At 39.0% G+C, this 22,196-nt stretch overlaps 1 long non-coding RNA gene across 8 annotated transcripts in view; it reads left to right on the forward strand.

Moving 5' to 3' along the window:
• Window positions 1-22,196, forward strand: part of LOC141585622 (uncharacterized) — a 998,130-nt gene that overhangs the window by 127,559 nt on the left and 848,375 nt on the right. For 3 of the 8 annotated variants that reach the window (XR_012519199.1, XR_012519200.1, XR_012519205.1), the window contains one exon: window positions 5,059-5,182. The exons of the other annotated variants lie outside the window; for them this stretch is intronic. This is a non-coding gene — a long non-coding RNA (uncharacterized LOC141585622). The remainder of the gene's footprint in view (window positions 1-5,058; window positions 5,183-22,196) is intronic. 8 annotated transcript variants of the gene reach the window in all.

A 22,196-nucleotide genomic window follows, 5' to 3' on the forward strand; every position in this document is an offset into this window, starting at 1 on the left:
TGTTTCTGCCATTAAGAAGATTATTTAAGGCCATTTTAGATAGATTTAAAACAATGTAAATAATTCACACCATAAATTATAATTTATAATCATAATCTATATGTAAAGAGAAGTAATACCCACTTTTATTTATTCAATACTTTTAGATTTAATCTCTTGTTTATGGTGAAAAGCGAAGGAATTTTTCCCTAGTCTAGAAGTGATTAAGTCTGGAGATAAAAATAGCTTTATGTTGCTGAAAGGACAAAATTTGGTAGCTCTGCTCTCACTTTTAAAGTGTACCTTAATTTCCTAACAGTGCGCTGATTACACATAACAGAAGTTTGTATTAGAAAATGAGGAAACATTTAATCAGAAAGAAAACTTGAAGCAATCAAGGAAATAGCTGGTGCCTCAGAAACTGACCCTTTTTTATTTCTCTTGATTTATAACTTCCCTTTATATTGCTAACATGCACTTTTAGCTATCATTTCTGTCTTGACGACTAACCTTGTAGTTACCAGTTTTCTTCACCCTAGCTCCCTCAAGATCAGTTGCTGAAATAGCCTCCTGAACACTGTCTTACTCCTGTGAATGAGCGGGGATGGAACAAGAACAGGAGAAAGCAGAAAGCCTTTATTGTTCTTTGTTTGTTAAACTAGAATTAAAATAGGCTTGACAAAGCCCTGGAGAAGCCATTTACTCTCGTGATCTGAATTCCTGGGTCTCCAGTCTATTCAAGTAAATGCATTTCCATTTGGGAAAGAGTCCCTTCATACCATTCTACTTCGAGGACAGATAGTCATTTAGCTCCTGCTGAATCCATATGGTCAAGGAACTTGCAGAGTGGAACTTATTTTGTTTCTTTGTGCTTGTGTGGAGGGCGCGTTATTGGACGGTATTATAAGGCATGGAGAGAAAGAGTGAAAAAGAGAGAAAAAGATTAGCTGATGTCTGCAGTTTTCATAAACAGCTGGGGCTATGAGCAGAAACTCTCTAGATTGTACATCTGAAAGTAGCATCTGGCATAGTGGAAACAGCAAAGCTCCAGGGACTATGGAATAGATAAAGTAGCAGAGCTTGTCAGGTGTCTTGTAGTTTTAACTCCAGACCTTAAGAACAGAATTACCAACAAGGAGTAATGAAATGTGCTCTAGCATCTTAGGAAACATGGTCAGTAGGACTTTCGCAGAGTGAAAAGCATGTAGACTGTGATAGAAGAAGCAGAAATTGGAGATTGCCATAAATTAGCTCGAAAGCAATGGTTCTCCAAGGGATTTCCAGACTGTCATCATCAGCATTGCCTAGGAACTTGTAAGAAATGCAAATTCTTGGTCTCCAACTCGAACCTGTGATGTCAGAAACTATGAGAACAGAGCTCAGGAGTATGTGCTTTAACAAGTTCTCCAGGTGATTCTGATGCATGCTAAAATTTGAGAAACACTATTTTAGGGCATTGGGCCACTCTTCTTTACTAAGCTACCTTAATGAGGAGGTGGCCTTCATCTGTCTGTTCCTACAACTAATTGTTCCAGGTCTGTGAATGAATAAATGTATGGAGAGCAGATTCAAAATGTGATAGAAGAACTTGGCAAAGCTTTGCTGTTACATTTCATTATTCCAGGACCTGAAGTAATCCGTTTCTTGGGTGCTCCTCTTTCTTTTCAAGCTTTTTAAAAAAAATTTTATTTATTTTACTTTAGGTGCATACTATATCTGGCATTTCTCCCTCTTTTTAAGCTCTTATGTATCTCAGTCCCCTGACTCTTGGAAGATGCCATCACTTGTTATATCACAGTGGAACTGCACAGTCCAAAATGGTAGCCACTACTCACATATGGCTATTCAGATTAAAAATAAAATGAAAATTTAGTTATTTGGCTATACTAGCCATGTTTCAATTACTCACATGCGTTTAGTGGCTACTGCATTGGGCAGTACAAATATAAGCGTATTTCTACCATTGCAGAAAGTTCTTTTATTTTTATTTTTATTTTTTTTTTTTTGTAGAGACAGAATCTTGCTATGTTGCTCAGGCTGGTCTCAAACTCCTGGCCTCAAGCAGCTCCTCCCACCTTTGCCTCCCAAAGTGCTGGGATTATGGGCCTGAGCCACCATGCCCAGCCCCATTGCAGAAAGTTTTACTGGACAGAACTGCTGTAGAATTCCTCTCCTATAGCTGATACTAACCTTGCTACCCTGTCTGATAATTTTTAGTGTTTTCCAATTTCTGTGGAGTAAATACTCCTATCATGGCCAAGTTCACGCTACTAACCTGACACCACTGAACATGGCATTGGGAGGTGATGTACCCAATCAACTCTTGAGAGCCAGTATTAAGTGGTTCCAGGTCACCACAGGTTTTGTGAGAGGAATTCTTCCTTGATGGCAGAAAGTGCTGGTTCTGTTCTTTACAGTCAAATATTACTTTACAATAAGATTGTCTTTCCAAAAACAACATTAACAGCATACTAAAAATGGCCAATAACTCAATCACCTTAATTATATTTTGAGTGTGAAGCGAGAATATGCAATCTACAACTTAAGCCTTTGCTATGCCAGTTGGAACACTGCTCAAGGGAATTGGGGCTAGTGTCCTACAGTGCCTGTACACATGAAATTAAACCATCCAAGCTGTTAAGATGTATATGTTCTAGTCCAAATTATATATTGAGTCAATGGTGGTGCTCTAGTGGTTAGTTCTATTAGTGGAGGTGTTTATAGTCTATATGTGATTGTGGAGAGTATGCTCCTAAGGCTGACATGCTTACCAGTTGAAAATGGAAGAGTTAACTTTAATCTATGAATTCATGAGTGGCTTGCAAATATGCTATCAAAGATGAGCACGTACTTAGCTTTAAAAATAGTTGCAATTTTAAAGTGCTTTGAAATTCTTTTTGAAAGATGGAAAATTTTATTTTAATTGCAAGCTAAACAAAACTCAATTGATATGCAGCCAGGGCTAGTTTTTTTAGAATCACAATTAGACTTGGCAGACTTTTTTTTTTTTTTTCACCAGATCATTATCTGTTTTTTTTTTTTTTTTTCTTTTGGTGATGATGGCGGTTTATGGTCATGAATAAAGAGCCTACAACATTAAGCTAACGACTCATCTGTTAGATAAAAATAGATTTTTGTCCATGGGGTTGCTCCCAAAATATTTGGAAATGAGAAAGCTAAATAATTCTTATCCTATATCCTTTACTGAAAAGGAAAACCCCTAACTCTGAATGCCTCTGTTACTAAAACTGTTTCTTAATTGTGACAGTCATAACTGAATGAGAGTTATCAGTTAAACTGATGACCTGGTCGAACCCATTTATTTCTGCAGAAAGATTATCCACATTTGTGTCAAACCGGGTCATTTTCAGGCCCTTGGGAGTCTGCCATTCCAGTGCTTGTCCAGCTAAAGCTGGATGTCCTTGAATGACAGCTGCTAAAAATTCAATCAATAAGTGGTATCCAAATGTCAGGGAGAGCACTGCAAAGTGGGGACAGGCTGAGGTACTCTGCAGGGTTTGATTTTGGGTAGTCAGAGTTTAAATTTGACTTAGAAAAAAAAGTAAGTCAGCATGTTTAATCCCCAAACATCACGCATCACCTAGTCAGTAGACTTCGTAAAGGTCAAGCAATCAATATGGTTGGCATCAGCAAAGATAGGTTACAAGAGGTGATTTTTATTTCTTGAAATTGTTTTTTATATTCCAACATACAAAAAGGTAGGCAGAGTGTCAGGCAGAGTAAAAGAATTTGTATTACAGTGAGATGAGCTGATCCTTGGTCTGGGGGCTACATTAATAGATGCAGTGGACTTGGAAAGAAATGGGGTTTCTCAAATTGCATTTATATTTGTCTTTGTTAAGGGCTTAATATTTTGAATGCACACCTATCCTTTAGGGGAAAATTGGGCTGCCTGGTATATCATCAATCCAGGAAGATGGAAATACCAGAAGCATGTATTTCATCATATTGTTGCTTCTAGTCTTACTTAGACTAGGAAAAAAAAAAAGAAACAAGATTAATTTTTTGTTCTTGCTCTTTGCAAAATCTCTTGGAATACAGTAAAGAAAAGGTAATCATTGAAAATGTTAGGCTCTTTCATGAAGTTACAATTATAGATTTACAAACTGAGGGAAGAGGGATCTTATAATATTTCTAATTTGTGTATTTCTAGAAAAGTAGCTAAACAGTTATGGAATGAAAAAATGATTTAAAAATCTGAGAAGGAAGGAAATAATGACAGGTGGTTATAACCTTGTTATTGGAGAACTATATAGGGGTGTGTGTGTGTGTGTGTGTGTGTGTGTGTGTGTGTATCAAGGTTTCACCATGGGCATTTCCAAAACAAAAAAAAAAGGCTTTTGTTAGTTCCTTCTTACAATTAAAAAAAGTCTGCATAGTATATGTGTTTTAATTTTCACCTAGAAAGATGCCTATTGCAACTGATCAATAAATTAACCTATAGTAGCCTGATTTTTAATCTTATTTCATCACACATTACTAGAAAAGTTCTTAAAAATATAGATGAGTACTGTATATATTTCTTGACCAAAAATTGTGATATAGCAGGAGAAAATATTAGGGAAAATTTCCTGCTTTTTCTTAAACTCTAGACTGCTCTTGAATGAAGTCTGGACAAGGTGGCAGTGAGAAATTGATGGCACTAGATGCAAATTTACATCAGATCCAAAGGCTCTGGTATAATATCTTCAGTTAGCTGGTGTGCTCCTGGTCTCACAGAAACAAAAGTCCTTAAGGTTTAAGAATTTCTTCTTTCTTAAATCTTTCCAGGACAACCTAGAGACCACTGTTTTTAGAGCATCCATTGAGAAGGATCTATGTGAAATGTGAGAAAGTGGAGAGTTACCCATTGGATTTCAATGATTTTCTGGGCCTGTAGTAAACTGCAGTTGTGGCCCCAATCCTTCACCTATCACTGTATGCACATTGTTCGCTCTGTGACTGCATTTTCTTTCAATGAAAATATAGAGTCTATTTTCCTTGAATTTGGGCTTGTTTGGGAATTGCCTTGTCCAACAGAATGCAGCAGAAATGACAGCATGCCATTTCTAAACCTAGGTCTAAGAAGGCATTGGATATTTCTGTTGTCTAGCTGAGAACACTGCCATGAGAACATTACTGGCGTAGCTTCTGCATGATGAAAGACACAGTCTCATCAGCCCCAGACATGTCGAGGAACCAGGTATGATCAGTGGAGTCATGTAGTTGACAACCCCAGACATGTAAGCAATAAATGCTTAATGTTGTAGGCTGCTGATGTTTCGTGGTTGGTTGTTATGCAGTGTTATTGTGACAATAATGCCACAGTATAGCTTAGAAGATTAGTTTCCAGTTGGGATTATATGTATAAAGTTCTGATTCATTCTTCATGGAAATCTTGATGCTTCATTATAAATAAGAAGTCTTTGAAGTGACAGCCTTGCTTAGCCCAATCACCTACCACAGGACATTTTTCTACTGAGTTGATTTGATCTGGGGGCAAAGGTTTCAGCCCTCAGCCTGGTAATAGCCATATGCAAATGTATTTGTGTCACTTCCAACCTGACAGATAAACAGACAGGCATCTAGAAGTTATCAAATAAATACTTACATGGGACCTTCTTGTGTTCGGTGTGAGCATTCTCAAAATTTCAGTAAAGAGTTCATTCCCCTGGGATGTTAGAAGTGGCTTAATAATGGCCACTAACATATTTGTATTTGCCATCAGGCAGAATGAACAGAATTGCTTCTAGGATATCTTTTGGGAATTTAAACATACTCTTTTTCTTTTGCCAGGCCCATTTCTTGTGTGTATGGAATAAATCAGTGTGCCACCCTTTTAAGACCCTTTCCATTGTCTTCTGGTTTTATTTTACTTCCATTTCTTCCTTTTACTAGAGAAAACAGTTGAATTTTGTGGAAGCCCTAGAGGTTTCTGAATTTTGGACGAACAGGGTTTTACCTGGAAGAGAAAGGATTTTTGATGGAAAATAGAGGCTACTTATGATTCATTCAAAGGAGTTTTTCCTTTCTGTCATCTTATTTGCCTAGTGATTTGGCCTTACTTGACACTTCAGAGCCTACTGTGAGATAACTTTGCTTCACACTGGATCGTTTTCAAATATTTTTCAAGGACAAACATCCTCCCTACAGATTTTCTCAGCTGTAATGATTGGCTTGTCTGGGGATTGTATTCTGATTAATTCAACGTTAGCTTTCTTACTGCTTCAGTGGATTCCAAATTTGCCATGGTTAAAAAAAAATTCTGGGAAGTTTTATGAAAGAAGTTGGTGAGGACAGGGCTTAGGATTTATTCTGCTGACCAATCTTTAGAATGTAGCAGGGAGTTGAGGCACACAGAAAACAAAAATGAAAGGAATGCTAAATTCTTATGCATTCTTATAAGTCAGGAGTAACTCAGGAGTTTTGCAGAAATTTCAGTCATTGTTGCTTAGCATGGAGGTTTTACTCTGCACTTGACCATCCAATTGAGCAGAAAGCAGTTAAAAGGATGCAATAAGTTGATTCAGCCAGCAGAGGGCGGGAGAGCCACACCCAGTTGCTTGGACCAGTTGCACACCTCCAAGCCAACTGATTTTGAAGACACGAGCCGTTTTTTGTAAGCGTTTTGCTTTCACTAAGTAAGACCCTTCTTCTGACAGAATGGGCAAGAGTCAATCCGCCTGGAATTCAATACTAGCTGCACCAAGCGCTAGCCTCATCATCTTTTTGTGCCTGATCCTTTCTCATCAGAAAAATGGAAAAATAATAGTCATGGTGAGGATGTTATAAGGATGTTGTGAGGATGTTATAAGGATGTTGTGAAGATGATGAAGTTAACTTATGTAATGCATTTCAAACAGTGCTTGGTGCTTAGTAATTACTTGATAAATATTATTTAGTAAAATTATAGGCTATCCCTTTGCCTTCTGTCTTCCATCCTCTCAAGTCTGAATGCAAAAATGCATTAATATGGCAATAGGTTATGTGGGCTGACTCCTCTTCATTCTTCAAAATTCATCTCAGAAAGCACAATATACCTTCATGATATTTCTGGCAAACATGTTTATGTCAAATTTTACCATGAAAAATAGGTTAGATTAGTTAGTAGATAAACCAGAGACATGCCGCTAAATTCAGGGACATTCTGCTAAATAACCAGCACTTCAAAAATTACAAGTTCATAAAAGACAAAGAAATACTCTGAAACTGTTCCAGATTGTAGGGTAGACACAAAAGCTGAATGCAGCATATGAGCTGGGTATTTCTTCTGCTACAGAGTACACATTGGGACAATTGGTGCAATTGAATGAGGTCTGTAAATAAGATAGTAGAATTGTATTGGTATTTGTTTCCTGATTTTGTTACTTGTAGGCTATGGAAGAGAATGTCCTTGCTTTTAGGAGATATATACTGGAATCTTCAAGAGTAAAGGGGGCATCATAATCTCTGTAAGTTACTCTCTTTTTTTTTTTTTTTTTTTTTTTGAGACAGAGCCTCTGTTGTGCAGTGGTACAGTCTTGGCTCACTGCAGCCTCCACACCCTGGGTTCAAGGGATTCTCCTGCCTTAGCCACCCAAGTAGCTGGGATTACATGTGTGTACTACCATGCCCAGCTAATTTTTGTATTTTTAGTAGAGATGGGTTTTCATCATTTGACTAGGGTGACTCGAACTCCTGACCTCAGGTGATCCACCCACTTCGGCCTTCCAAAGTGCTGGGATTATAGGCATAAAGCACAGTGCCCAGCCTCCAATTATTTTTTGAAAAAAGAAATGTATATTTGTGTGTGTGTGTGTGTGTGTGTGTGTGTGTGCATACATGTATGTAAGCATATTTGATATAACAGCATTTAGTACATCTGGTTAAAGGGTATTTGAGAATTCTTTGTAGTTTTATTGCAACCTTTTTTTTGTAAATCTGAAATTATATCAAAATACAAAGGTTAAAAAATAAAATCATAAATAATAAATACAACACCAGATCTCCGAATGCCTCGTTCTTTAACAGTTTTCCCTGGTGTCCCCTGCGCACCCTTTGCCTTAGATGGGTTAGGCGCCCTGGGGGTATGTGCCCTTTGTTGACAGCTTCTCTCTCTGTCACAATACCTATTACACTGCACTGTGACCACCTGATTATGTCATTAAACTATGAGCCAGCCCAAAGAAGGCAGGGGTGCTATCTCATTCAACTTTGTATCACCTGAGCTTAGCTAATACCTGGCACAGAGAAGAAACATATTAAGGATCTGCTGAGAGAATAAGATAGTGGAACTTGGTCTTATATCTAAGGTTTGATTTTCTAGGGACTATAGTGAATTTTAGGCTTGCTTTTTAGTTTTTGTAGCAGGGATGTAGCACAGGTTTGGGACTCAGCATACCTGGTCTGAAAGCTGATTTCTGTCACAGCATGCATGAGGGACAGTCTCTTCAGTTTATTTATACCATAGTGCTGTGATTCTCAAGCTTATAGACACTGTGAGGACAGAAATTGTGTTCTTTAAACAAAGGGGGGCAAATATACAGTGGACTCTATCTACATAGGTATATAACTTAAGGGAATTCCAGGGCCAAGTGTGTCTATTATTAAAAGAAACATGTTTTTCTTATAACGTAGTCCCTAATGCAAACCCTGATTTTATCCGGTGTGCAACTGAAGAAACAGCAATCTCAACTGATAAGGGAGGAAGACCGCAGCATTAGTGAGAAACAGTGTTTGTGGCTCTTAATTGCTCATTTTTTACATGAGGGATATTAGGGATCTTCTAAGGGCAGATTTGTCCATATGTAGAGCTGATGTTAGGATGCAGTGCCACAAAGATGTCACTAACTCCTCTGTCTGTGATCTCCATCTTAGTTCACTCTCAGAAGAGGGTATGCACTGTGCTCACTATTCTACCACGCTGTCTGTGATCTCCATATTAATTCACTCTCAGAAGAGAGTATGCACTGTGGTCACTATTCTACCACTCTGTGATCTCCATATAAATTCACTCTCAGAAGAGGGTATGCACTGTGCTCACTATTCTACCACTCTGTTTGTGATCTCCATATTAGTTCACTCTCAGAAGAGGGTATGCACTGTGGTCACTATTCTACCACTCTGTGTGTGAGCTCCATATTGATTCACTCCCAGAAGAAGGTATGCACTGTGCTCACTATTCTACCACTCTTGTGTGTGAGCTCCATATTAATTCACTTTCAGAAGAGGGTATGCACTGTGGTCACTATTCTACCACTCTCTGTGTGAGCTCCATATTAATTCACTCTCAGAAGAGGGTATGCACTGTGCTCACTATTCTACTACTCTGTCTGTGAGCTCCCTATTAATTCACTCTCAGAAGAGGGTATGCACTGTGCTCACTGTTCTACCACTCTGTTTGTGATCTCCATATTAATTCACTCTCAGAAGAGGGTATGCACTGTGGTCACTGTTCTACCACTCTGTGTGTGAGCTCCATATTGATTGACTCCCAGAAGAAGGTATGCACTGTGCTCACTATTCTACCCCTCTGTGTGTGAGCTCCATATTAATTCACTCTCAGAAGAGGGTATGCACTGTGGTCACTATTCTACCACTCTGTGTGTGAGCTCCATATTAATTCACTCTCAGAAGAGGGTATGCACTGTGGTCACTATTCTACCACTCTGTCTGTGAGCTCCCTATTAATTCAATCCCAGAAGAGGGTATGCACTGTGGTCACTATTCTACCACTCTGTCTGTGATCTCCATATTAATTCACTCTCAGCAGAGGGTATGCACTGTGCTCACTGTTCTACCACTCTGTCTGTGATCTCCATATTAATTCACTCTCAGAAGAGGGTATGCACTGTGCTCACTATTCTACCACTGTTTAAAAAATATTTTTAAACTATTTTTTTAACTTTCACTTCAGATATGTGAATGTGGCTTTAGAGAAGGAACTCAACTACAGACTATAAGAAATGTGAAACCAACCCAGGTTTCTTTTATGGTTCTTTATTGTGACCTGGTGACCTAAGATAGAGAATCATAGCACTAAGGTATGAATAAACCAAATAGCATGCATTGGCTTTAGTTCAGAAGGGAACTTTTGTGCAGAAAATAAATTGAAAGTAGGGTCTCTGGCCGGCATAAATAGATAAGAAAAAAGTATGATTCCCCACACCTCAAAAATGACTCCTTCATTCATCCTACCAATCGAAGATCCATTTGGAATAACAGGTTTTTTTTAAAGCTGTCATGAAAGTTAAGCCTTGTACCACCTAGACTTCAGTGTGAATTGGCTTAATCAGGCATGTTGATTGCCTTTTTTCTAACACCTAGCTTAGAAGATGAAATAGAGGTCTTGTTTGGAGAGAATTGACGAAGGAAGAGGAAAGGGCAATTTTAGATCACGGGATGTTTTGGAATGGTGGAAAAGTAGTATGGTTAGGACAGCTGGAAACAGTGTCTTAGTTCTTTAGAAGCCGGGAGAAAGATGTCGAGAGAAGGGCACAAGTGGTCAAGGCTCCAGGAAAAGGAGGATGAAGTGGTCAAACCGGATATTGACCATGCAACAATGATGTCAGGAACCCTGCTTAGTATACCATCAAATAACATGTAAGTCACAGTTCTGTAACTGTCTTGAAGAATTGCCTGGCTATTTCTCTCAAAGAATGGACTCTATATTAGACATGAATGTCTTTCTGTAATAGAATATGCCTATGTTAGTAGTCAATAGACACTTATTTAATTAAACCTATAATGCTTTGACACTTTTGCCATACCATCTATTATTTGGAACCTCACCACCTGGAACTTGATTTTTCAACAAAATTAAAAAAGATACTTGGCCAAAACTAACTTCCCCTGAACTTACAAATAAAATGAACAATTCAAGAAAAGCCAACTGAGTAATTCTGTTATGTAAACCATCACTATTAAATGGCTTATTTATTGAAATGGCATTCAATCTCATGTGGGCATTCAAGTGTTTTAGGACATACAATGGATATTTCTCTAAACCCTAAAAATCCCATAAGGCAGGGGCAGCAGGATAGAAAGCTTTTATTCTTGTCAAAATTGATCTTGACTTTGATACCTCACAGTGGTTGCATGACAATGTCGCATTCTTGTCCACTCAGGTAGATGTGTTTGGCCACTTGGCCATCATTCTAGAACTAAGAGCCTTTGCAGTATAAAACCAAGATTTGTAGAACAGTAAGGGTCAAAGCTCAAAATTAGGAAGAAAAAAGACAAGAAATAGCTGGTAGGAGGTCAACACAAATGTGGAACCTGATCATGCTGAGGGTATCTGGGGAAGGAAAGAAAAGGGAAAGTTTGAATAATAGGGAATAGCAAGATATATGTGTGTGTGTGTGTGTGTGTGTGTGTGTGTGTGTGTGTGTGTGTATACATACATACATACATATATATATATATATATATATAATATTTATAGATTTGTTTGTTATCTGCTGCATTAGTTCCTTCTGACATTGCTATAAAGAATTTCCTGAGACTGGGTAATTTATAAAGAAAAGAGGATTAATTGACTCACCATTCTGCATGGCTGGGGAGGCCTGAGGAAACTTACAATCATGGCAGAAGGGGAAGCAGGCATGTCTTACATGGCAGCTGGAGAGAGTAAGTGCATGAAGGAGGAACTGTCAAACACTTGTAAAACCATCAGATCTCATGAGAACTCACTCAGTCATGAAGACAGCATGGAGAAAACTTCCCCCATGATCTAATCATCTCCCACTAACTCCCTCCCTTGACATGTGGGCATTATGGGGATTACAATTTGAGATGAGATTTGAGTGGTAACACAGAGCCATGCCATACAATCTGTCCTCTGCTCCTCAATTTTTCCCTTAAAAATGCCCAGGATAACTTATTAGAAGAAATGCCCTTTTAGGGAAAAATACAAGTTTAAATCAGGCTGGTACATTCATTTATGGATCAGTCCAATTCACCGTATTCGGGTCTGCATCTTCACTCCTTCGAACAGGTATGATCATCCTGTAACTGCTGATGCTGCCTCATTGCTCTGCTCCATTACCTCACCCCAAATCTTCAAAGTCATCTACTCTATTCTAGGGTAATTTTTCTAAAATGCAAATCCTGTTGTTTGGCAGCTCTGCTTAAAAGCTTTTAGTGACTTTCTATTTTCTGTGGAATAAGTCTCAAAGTACATATCATTAGAACCTTTATGTTCTACCCTTCCAACCTTATGTTTTATGATTTCCTGTTGTTAATTTTAGCTTCACCCAGGTTTTTCTAATTTATATCTCCAATTCTATTTTTTTTTTTTTTTTTTTTTGATTTGTAGTTTTGCTTTTGTTGCCCAGGCTGGAGTGCAATGGCGCGATCTCGACTCACCACAACCTCCACCTCCCAGGTTCAAGCAGTTCTCCTCCCTCAGTCTGCCAAGTAGCTGGGATTACAGGCATGGGCCACCATGCCCAGCTAATTTTGTATTTTTAGTAGACATGGGGTTTCTCCATGTTGGTCAAGCTGGTCTCAAACTCCTGACCACAGTTTTCCACCCACCTTGGCCTCCCAAAGTGCTGGGATTACAGGTGTGAGCTACTGTGCCCAGCCTATATCTTGATGAACTGCTATTCCACCTCATAGAGCTAAATCAAATTGTTGTTTTTTTTTAATTTTTGGGAAGCCTCCTCTACATACCTCCATTTTGTAACTCCAAAAAGTCAAAGTGAGTATATTCACTGATGTTGCCACTTATCTAGTATGTATGTGTGTGTATATATACATAGATATATGTGTGTATGTTTCGGTGTAGAGACTATATATATACACACACACGTGTATAGAGGTTCAGGGAAGTATGGGTAACACAGTGTGGCAGTCATTCGTGATGACTTGCACCACATATATGCATATACATATATACACACACACAGAAATATATATTTCTACATATTTATTTCTATATATATTTCTAATATATAGTAGTTAGAAACATATATTTAGTATATAATATATAGAAGTTAGAAATATATATATAAATAGATATAATTAGGTTATTTAAAAATAATCTAATTACAGCTGCTTATGCGTTTATCTCCTATTAGATTTTGAGTTTCTTCAAAGTTGGTACCTAATTTGTTTCTTTTCATAGATCTAGGAGATGGCATACAATAGGTGCTTGTCAACTGCTTTTTGGATGAATGAATGAATGAAGCTTTCACTCCTAAATCCTTGGATTTAGTTAGTAGCTCAATGAGTAAAACCAAGGGCTGTTTACTAGATAACAGCCTCTGCTTAGTTCTGAGCTAAGTCTCCTATGGGAGCTGCTAAGTGAAGGAAATATTGGTTGGAAAGAAGAGTTTGGGTCAATGCAGAGTTGAATCCATTTTTGAGAGAAATTAAATTTGAAAAAACAAGCTAAATGGCAGAATGGTAGCTCTTAATGAATATGGGAGATACTCATAGTAGAATCAACAAACTGGTTAAGTAATATGAATGGGAAATTATTAGAGGAGGTCATGTTCTTGTCTTTGGGCAAGAATTAATGTACTGAAATAGCAAGATTAGATGAACATGAATAGGTTAGGAAGAAAACGAATGTTGTGGTCAAGAAGGTACTTGAAGCTGCAGGTATGGTGAAGAGCCATGGACTCTGTGGTTGTGACATTCTGTTAACTATACTGAGTGGGAAAGGGAGACAGGCTGGGATCTGGGAAAAGTTTGTGCAGAACAACCAAGACTGCGACTACATTTTTTACTACACCAGGACTCCCTGTTCCCTAGCATGGGGAAACCTTCCCACTCTGTGCAGCAATGCCTTGGTGATGATGAGCAATTAAAGGTTCATGAATTTTCTATTTATTGGTGCTGTAGCAGCTGCTACAGTTAGAGGGTCACAGCTTGATACCTCAGCTGTACACAAGTTTCTGACCCAGTGTGTGGCTCTTTGAAAAAATATTTTATAATGAAAATTCTCAGATATGCAAAACAGATTTCACTCATGTATCCATGACCTAGCTTTAACAAATATAAACATTTTGTTATTTTTTTCTGACGTTTAAAAAAGCATATTTTAGATGCATTTTTTGCTGTACATCAATGTATAAGTATGGATCTCTAACCGATAAGGATATTAAAAATAATATAACCACCAAGATATTACCACATCCAGGGTTGCCTTAATATGCTCAAGGACCCTTCCCACCTCTCTTCCCTCTATCAGGCCGTTTGTACTATTATTGGTTATGCCTAAGTCATTGTCTTTCTGGGAGAAGAGTCAGCCACTACACCCATTTTTCTTGTGCTTGTAGAATCTTCCTTTTACAAAATACAATATATGAGGAATGAAGTTGTATGGCTGTTACTTATGTCTAGCCTATACCTGATCTGAATCAGCAAAAAGATGTATTCAATTTGTAAACCAGTCAGGCTATTTGAAGCCCTACCCCTCCCTGCCATGTCAAAAGGGTTCCCCTGACCTTTTTCTATGAGCCAGGATCTTGCTCTGTCACCCAGGTTGGAGTGTAGTGGTGCAATCATAGCTCACAGCAGCCTCAAACTCTTGGGCTCAAGGGATTTTCCCTTCTCAGCCTTCTTAGTAGCTAGGACTACAGGCACAGGCACATGCTACCTAACTTGGCTTTTTTTTTTTTTTTTTTTTTAGACGGAGTTTCGCTCGTTACCCAGGCTGGAGTGCAATGGCGCGATCTCGGCTCACTGCAACCTCTGCCTCCTTGGTTCAGGCAATTCTCCTGCCTCATCCTCCTGAGTAGGTGGGATTACAGGCACGCACCACCATGCCCAGCTGATTTTTTTTTTATATTTTTGGTAGAGACGGGGTTTCACCATGTTGACCAGGATGGTCTCGATCTCTTGACCTCATGATCCACCCGCCTCGGCCTCCCAAAGTGCTGGGATTACAGGCGTGAGCCACCGCGCCCGGCCCAGCTTTATTTTTTTAATTTTTTTTTACTTTTTTTCAAGGTGAAGCCTCATCATATTGATCAGACTGGTCTTGAAAGTCCTGGCTTCAAATGATCTTCCCTCCTCAATTTTCCAAAGTGCTAGGATTACAGATGTGAGCCACTTCACCTGGCCATAAGGGTTCATTAAAACAATCTTAATTTTTTTTAAAGAGTTTTCAGAGACTTTCAAGCAGAGTAAATATGCCAAGTGTTTATATTTGTGGAATCGCCTGTTCTACCTGTCAGTTTTGGGGAGAATAAAGGAAGTTGATTTTCCTAGTGGCTTTTGATGCAACCCAAGATACTAGTGATCATGGTCATCAGCTATTTTGGTTGCTCTCTTTGCCCCTCTGTGCCACCAGAGAAGGTCAAATCCACTTATATGGGGTAGAATAAATCAACAGAGTGGATACAAAGAATTCTGGCCATCATATGGCCAGGATGGCCAGATCTACTTGGCAAGCTAAAGCATGTATTAAAGATTTAACTATCCATAAGACATTGAAGTTAAGTGTCCATAGTTAAGGGTGTTCATGCTGTAGCCATTAAGAAGAGTGGAAGGCACTTCTAACTGGAAATGGTCCTCGGTTTTTTGAGAGGAAGTGAAATTTCACCTGAACTTTGACTGCTGGTCACAGCTCATAGGTAATAAAGTGTTTGAGAGTGTAATGGTAAGAAAATCAGAGAAGCAAAGTGGAGAGAGGTGAAAGCCCAAGGCAGGTGCAGGGAGGCATGGACAACAGTGTCGCTGTCATTTGCGATGACTCGCACCACATATCACACCCTTCCCACCTAATTTAAGGTCAGGTGAATTCGAGAATTCCATGCACGTTGACAGTGTCCCAACTCAAGTGTCTACCATTATGTTGCTCTGAATTTTGGCCTCAGGACTTCCTCTGATGCCTACAAAGGCTGCTCATCACCACAGGGACTGTCAATAAGTGTGGTGGAGTCCATGTTTGTGGTGACAGCCTTCAACCAATGGAGGTAGAAGACAGTGAAAAATACCCCACGGTTGTCACAGGGACAATTCTGGCATGCATTTTATATGGCTTCTTAGAGAGACCCACTGGACTGAGTCTCAATGCCCACAGTGGCTACTAGCTCCATGATGCATCCTTGTATTGGCTGACCCTCTTCCCCTGTTCCACTTCCATGGCCCACACTTCTGCTTGCTGAGAATTGTGAGAACCCAAACTAAGACAACCATTTTGGTAGAAATGAGAAAGTCTTCCTGGGAAATAGTGAAAAAGACTTCCTTACGAATTAAAAACAAATTTCCATTTCCCTATTTGCTTTCTTCTTGCTTTTCCCTTGCTGTTATTTAGAAAAGTAAAAAATGAAAACAATACTTTTAGATTACAATTTACGTAGAACTAGCCTTGTCCTGTGGTTTACAGTCCTTAGAGATTCTCAGTTTGAGGATTCTGTCCCATTATCTTTTCTTATTGCAATAAATGACAATCTATTCTTCCTGTTATTCAGGTCAGAAACATTGAGGGTAATCTCTATCTGATCTGTCAGAAAATCCTGTTGGATTTACCTTCACAATACATGCAGAAGCTGGATGGCCATTTCTCAGTACCTTCACTGCTACTGCTCTGGTTTAGGCCTTAGCTGTCTTTCACTGGGACTGTTGCAAGAACAATCTGCCTGGTTTCACTGCTCCTGCCCTTAGCTCCTTACAATCTATTCTCAACAAAACAGGCAAAATGATTCTGTTAAAATACAAGTCACATCACACCTTTCCAATGCTCTGCACCCTCCTTTGATTCAGCTTTGAGTAAAAGCCAGCGTTCTTACAATGACTGAGTAAATGCTGAGGTTTTGGCTTGGTCTTTCATCTCTTTCCTTCCTTGACCCTTTTTCTTGCTGCTCATCCCCTTGATTATTCCGCTGCAGCCCATGGGTCTCATGACTACAACTCCAGCAGGCCAGCGTTCTCCCAACTCAGGTCAGGGTTCTCCCAATGCTTTGCACCTTTGTAATCTCACACTGGAGGGCTCCTCTTATCTCCCATAACCACATAGCTCACTGCCTCACCTCCTGGGGTGTTTGCTCACCTATCATATTTTTTAAACAGTCCTTCCTTAGCTTCCCTATCTGAAATTGCAGCACCTACCTGAACACATCCTTTCCTTTCCCCCTGTGTTATTCTTCCCTTTAGTATGTTTTCCTATCTGGTAAGCATGTATTTTATTCATGCACATTTTTTTCTTCCTTCCTGGAGGCAATCTCCATGAGGGCAGGTGTTTTTTCTTTTGGTGGGATCAGGGGAGGGGAGGTGTCTCTATTGTTGATTGTTCTCTTTCCTGTCCTGAATAGTATGTACACACCATGATGGCTAATTTTAGGTGTCAATTTGACTGGTGTAAGGGATGTCCTGATAGCTGGTAAGACACTATTTCTGGCAGTGTCTGTGAAAGTGTATCTGGAAGAGATCAGCATTTCAATTGGGAGTCTGTGTAAAGAAAATCACCCTTACCAATGTAGATGGGTATTATCCAGTCTGTTGAGGCCATGAACAGAACAAAAGGGCAAAGGAAGGGCAAATTTGCTTCTGTTCAAGTTGGGACACCCATCCTCTCTTGCCCTCAGACATTGGTGCAGCTGGTACTTGGGCCTTTTGACTCAGAGTGAATCACACCACTGGCTTTCCTGGTTTTCCAGCTTGTGGATGAAAGATCCTGGGACTTCTTGGCCTCCAGATAAGCTCATGAGTGAATTCTTATAAGTGTCTCTCTCTCTCTCTCTCTCTCTCTCTCTTTCTCTCTCTGGAGAACCTTGGCTAATACACACACACACACACACACACACACACACACACACACCCCGTTATTGATAGTGGATGCCCAATAAATGTGTTCCAAAATATATGGATGCCCAATAAATATGTGTAAGAATGAATACTCAATAAATAAGTAAAAATGAAAGAATGGATATATGACCTTACTTAGCTTCTCTGAGACTCTATTTAATCTCTGTGAAGCTCTATATTTTTCAGCTGAAGATGGGATCCAATACCTAACTCACAGGAGCAAATCAGATAATGTATTTAAAGACTTTAGGAGAGAAAAAAATCTCTCTCCTAAGGTCTTTAGATAAATAGTTGAAATACTATTTATCAGAAGTTATGTTCTGAATTTTAGTTCAGTAACCAAAGTCCTGAGATTTCTATCTTAAACCATGGAAGGATACTTTTAGAAGCTTTATAATTGAAGTCTAAGATAATAAAAATAACTTCTTTTGCAATTTATTTTTCTCAGAAAAGCATGTGGGGCTCCCTTGGCATCTTTGACTTGTAGAAAGTATAATGGGGAGTTTCCATACTAGTCCACAAGCTCTATACAAAGAGGCACCTAATTATCTTGTATGTTCCTAGTGACTGCACCTGGTGTATAATAAGTTCTCAATAAATATATGTTGAATGAACAAACAAATAAAATGCAAAGTTTTTCCCTCTATTTAAGATGTCCCATTAGTGAAGCTGAGACTTAGCAAGATCTATGAACTGTTTCTTTCTTTTAATTTCAATTTTTTTTTTCTTCCTGAGACAGAGTCTCGCTCTGTCTCCAGGCTGGAGTGCAATGGCACGATCTCGGCTCACTACAACCTCTGCCTGTTAGGTTCCAGCGATTCTCCTACCTCAGCCTCCTGAGCAGCTGGGACTACAAGCATGTGCCACCACACCCAGCTAATTTTTGTATTTTTAGTAGAGACGGGGCTTCACCATGTTGGCCAGGATGGTCTTGATCTCTTGATCTTGTGATCTACCCTCCTTGACCTCTCAAAATGCTGGGATTATAGGTGTGAGCCACTGCTCCCAGCCTAATTTCAATTTTTAAACATTTTTGTGGGTACATAGTAGGTGGATTTATTTATGGAGTACATGAGATATCTTGATACAGGCATGCAATGTGAAATAAATACATCATGGAGAATGGGGTATTAACCCCATGAAGCATTAATCCTTTGAGTTACTAACAGTCCAGTTATACTCTTTAAGTAATTAAAAAATGTACCGTTAGGTTATTGACTATAGTCACCTTATTGTGCTATCAAATAGTAAATCTTATTCATTTTATTTTTTTGTATCCATTAACTCTCTACATCACCCCACCAACCCCCTACTGCCCTTCCCAGCCTATGGTAACTATCCTTCTACACCCTATGTCCATGAGTTCAGTTGTTTTGGTTTATAGACCCCACAAGTAAGTAAGAACATGTGTTGTTTGTATTTCTGTGTCTGGCTTATTTTAGTTAACATAATGATTTCCAGTTTCATCTCCGAAGTTGCAAATGACAGAATCTCCTGTTTTTTTTTTTTTTTTTGTACTTTAGGTTCTGAGATCTGTGTGCAAATCATGTAGGATTGTTGCATAGGTACATACATGGCACAGTGGTTTGCTGCCTTCATCCCCCCATCTCCTCTATCTGGTATTTCTCCCCTTCTTATCCCTCCCCACCCTCCCTACCCCGCACTGTCCCTCTCCTAACCCCCCACAACTGACCACAGTGTGTGATGCTCCCCTCCCTGTGTCCATGTGTTCTCATTGTTCAACACCTGCCTATGAGTGAGAACATGCAGTGTTTGATTTTCTGTTCTGTGTCAGTTTGCTGAGAATGATGGTTTCCAGATTCATCCATGTCTCTATAAAGGACATAAACTCATCGTTTTTTATGGCTGCATAGTATTCCATGGTGTATATGTGCCACATTTTCATTGTCCAGTCTATCATCGATGGGCATTTGGGTTGGTTCCAGGTCTTTCCTATTATAAAAAGTGCTGCGATGAACATTCGTGTGCATGTGTCTTTATGACAGAATGATTTATAATCCTTTGGATATATACCCAGTAATGGGGTTGCTGGGTCAAATGGAATTTCTATTTCTAGGTCCTTGAGGAATCGCCACACTGCCTTACACAATGGTTGAACTAATTTACACCCCCACCAACAGTGTAAAAGTGTTCCTGTTTCTCCACATCCTCTCCAGCATCTGCTGTCTCCAGATTTTTTAATGATCGTCATTCTAACTGGTGTGAGATGGTTTTGATTTGCATTTCTCTAATGACCAGTGATGATGAGCATTTTTTCATGTTTGTTGGCCTCATAAATGTCTTCTTTTGAAAATTGTCTGTTCATATTCTTTGCCCACTTTTGAATGGATTTGTTTTTTTCTTGTAAATCTGTTTTAGTTCTTTGTAGATTCTGGATATTAGCCCTTTTTCAGATGGGTAGATTGCAAAAATTTTTCCCATTCTGTTGGTTGCCGGTTCACCCTAATGACTGTTTCTTTTGCTGTGCAGAAGCTGTGGAGTTTAATTAGATCCCATTTGTCTGTTTTGGCTTTTGTTGTCAATACTTTTGGTGTTTTAGACATGAAGTCCTTGCCTATACCTATGTCCTGAATGGTTTTGCCTAGGTTTTCTTCTAGCATTTTTATGGTGGTAGGTCTTAATTTTAAGTCTTTAATCCATCTGGAGTTAATTTTAGTGTAAGGTGTCAGGAAGGGGTCCAGTTCCTGCTTTCTGCACATAGCTAGCCAGTGTTCCCAACACCATTTATTAAACAGGGAATTCTTTCCCCATTGCTTATTTTTGTCAGGTTTGTCAAAGATCAGATGGTTGTAGATGTGTGGCGTTGCCTCCAAGGCAACACACACGGGGTCTGTTGTGGGGGAATAGGGAAGGGACAGTGGTGGGCGGGGATGTTGAGGAGGGATAACATGGGGAGAAACGCCAGATATAGGTGATGGGGGTGTGGAGGCAGCAAGCCACATTGCCACATATGTACCTGTGCAACAATCCTGCATGTTCTGCACATATACCCCAGAACCTGAAGTACAATAAAATATATAGATAAAGAAAAATGTTTATATATATATTCATATATATTGATATATTGATTAACAGGTTATTTCCAGTTCTTAGCTGTTGTGAACAGTGCTGCAACAAATATAGGAGTGCAGATATCACTTTGATATACTGATTTCATTTCTTTTGGGTATATATGCAGCAGCGGGATTGCTGGATCACATGGTAGCTCAATTTTTAGTTTTTTGAGGAACCTTCAACTGTTCTCCATAGTGTTTGTACTAATTTATCTTCCCACAATTAGTGTATAAGGATTCCTTTTCCTTCACCACCTCTCTGCCATTTGTTATTGCCTGTCTTTTGTATATAAGGCATTTTTACTGGGATGTAATGACATCTGATAGTGATTTGGATTTGTACTTCAAATGCAAATCAAATGATTATTTGATATTGAGCACCTTTTCATATGTCTGTTTGCCATTTGTATATCTTCTTTTGAGAAATGTCTATTAAAATCTTTTCTATTTTTGATCAGATCGTTAAAGTTTCTTCTATAGAGTTGTTTGAGCTCTTTATATATTCTGGTTATTAATCTCTTCTCAGGTGAGTAGTTTGCAAACGCTCTCTCCCATTATATGGGTTGTCTCTTCACTTTGTTAATGGTATCCTTTTCTGGGAAGAAGCTATTTAACTTGCTGTGATCCCATTTGTCCATTTTTGCTTTGGTTACCTATGCTTATGGGTATTGCTCAAGAAATTTTTGCTCAGACCAGTGGCTGAGAGACTTCCCCCAATATTTTCTTGTAGTAATTTCATAGTTTGAGGTCTTAGATTTAGGTCTTTAGTCCATTTTCATTTGATTTTTGCATATTGCAAGAAATAGGGGTATAGTTTCATTCTTCTGCACGTGGATATCAGTTTTTCCAGCACTGTTTACTGAAAATGGACCATTAATTTCCCTCCAGCAAGAAGCCACAGATGTTGACTTCCTCCAGCATTCCTGACTCACCCCTTCCCCAGTCTTTGATTTGGGTTGTGTTTCTCCCTAGCAACTTTTCTGATGTGTTGCTGTCATTAATTCTTAGCACATGACTGACCCAGCATCTGTTCTTTTTCTAGTGAACGAAGTGCTGGGAGAGAAGGGTAGGTATTTACTATTTCCACTATATAACAGGCTTATCTTTAGGGAGTGATTGTGTAGATATCAAGAGGGAGAAAGAGAATGAATTTAGTGGAGGTTTTTGAGTTGTTTGTATAAAAGATTGAGCCCATTGAGCAGTGATTGCGAATGAGCAAAATGGTTATGTACACAGTTGTCTCCTGAAGAATAGAGGGCACCATCTATTATAAAATAAAGTAAAAAACCAAGTATCCCTCCCCAGGTGATGTTTCTAATTTTTAGAGAATAATCGTTCTTATTCATGAGTAGCATGTAGTATAGAAATGCAGAAGTCTGTTAGTTTCAGTGGTTGAATCTGGAT

This window comes from Saimiri boliviensis, chromosome 9 (genome assembly GCF_048565385.1).
Source record: "Saimiri boliviensis isolate mSaiBol1 chromosome 9, mSaiBol1.pri, whole genome shotgun sequence".
In the NCBI taxonomy this organism is placed as follows: domain Eukaryota; kingdom Metazoa; phylum Chordata; class Mammalia; order Primates; family Cebidae; genus Saimiri; species Saimiri boliviensis.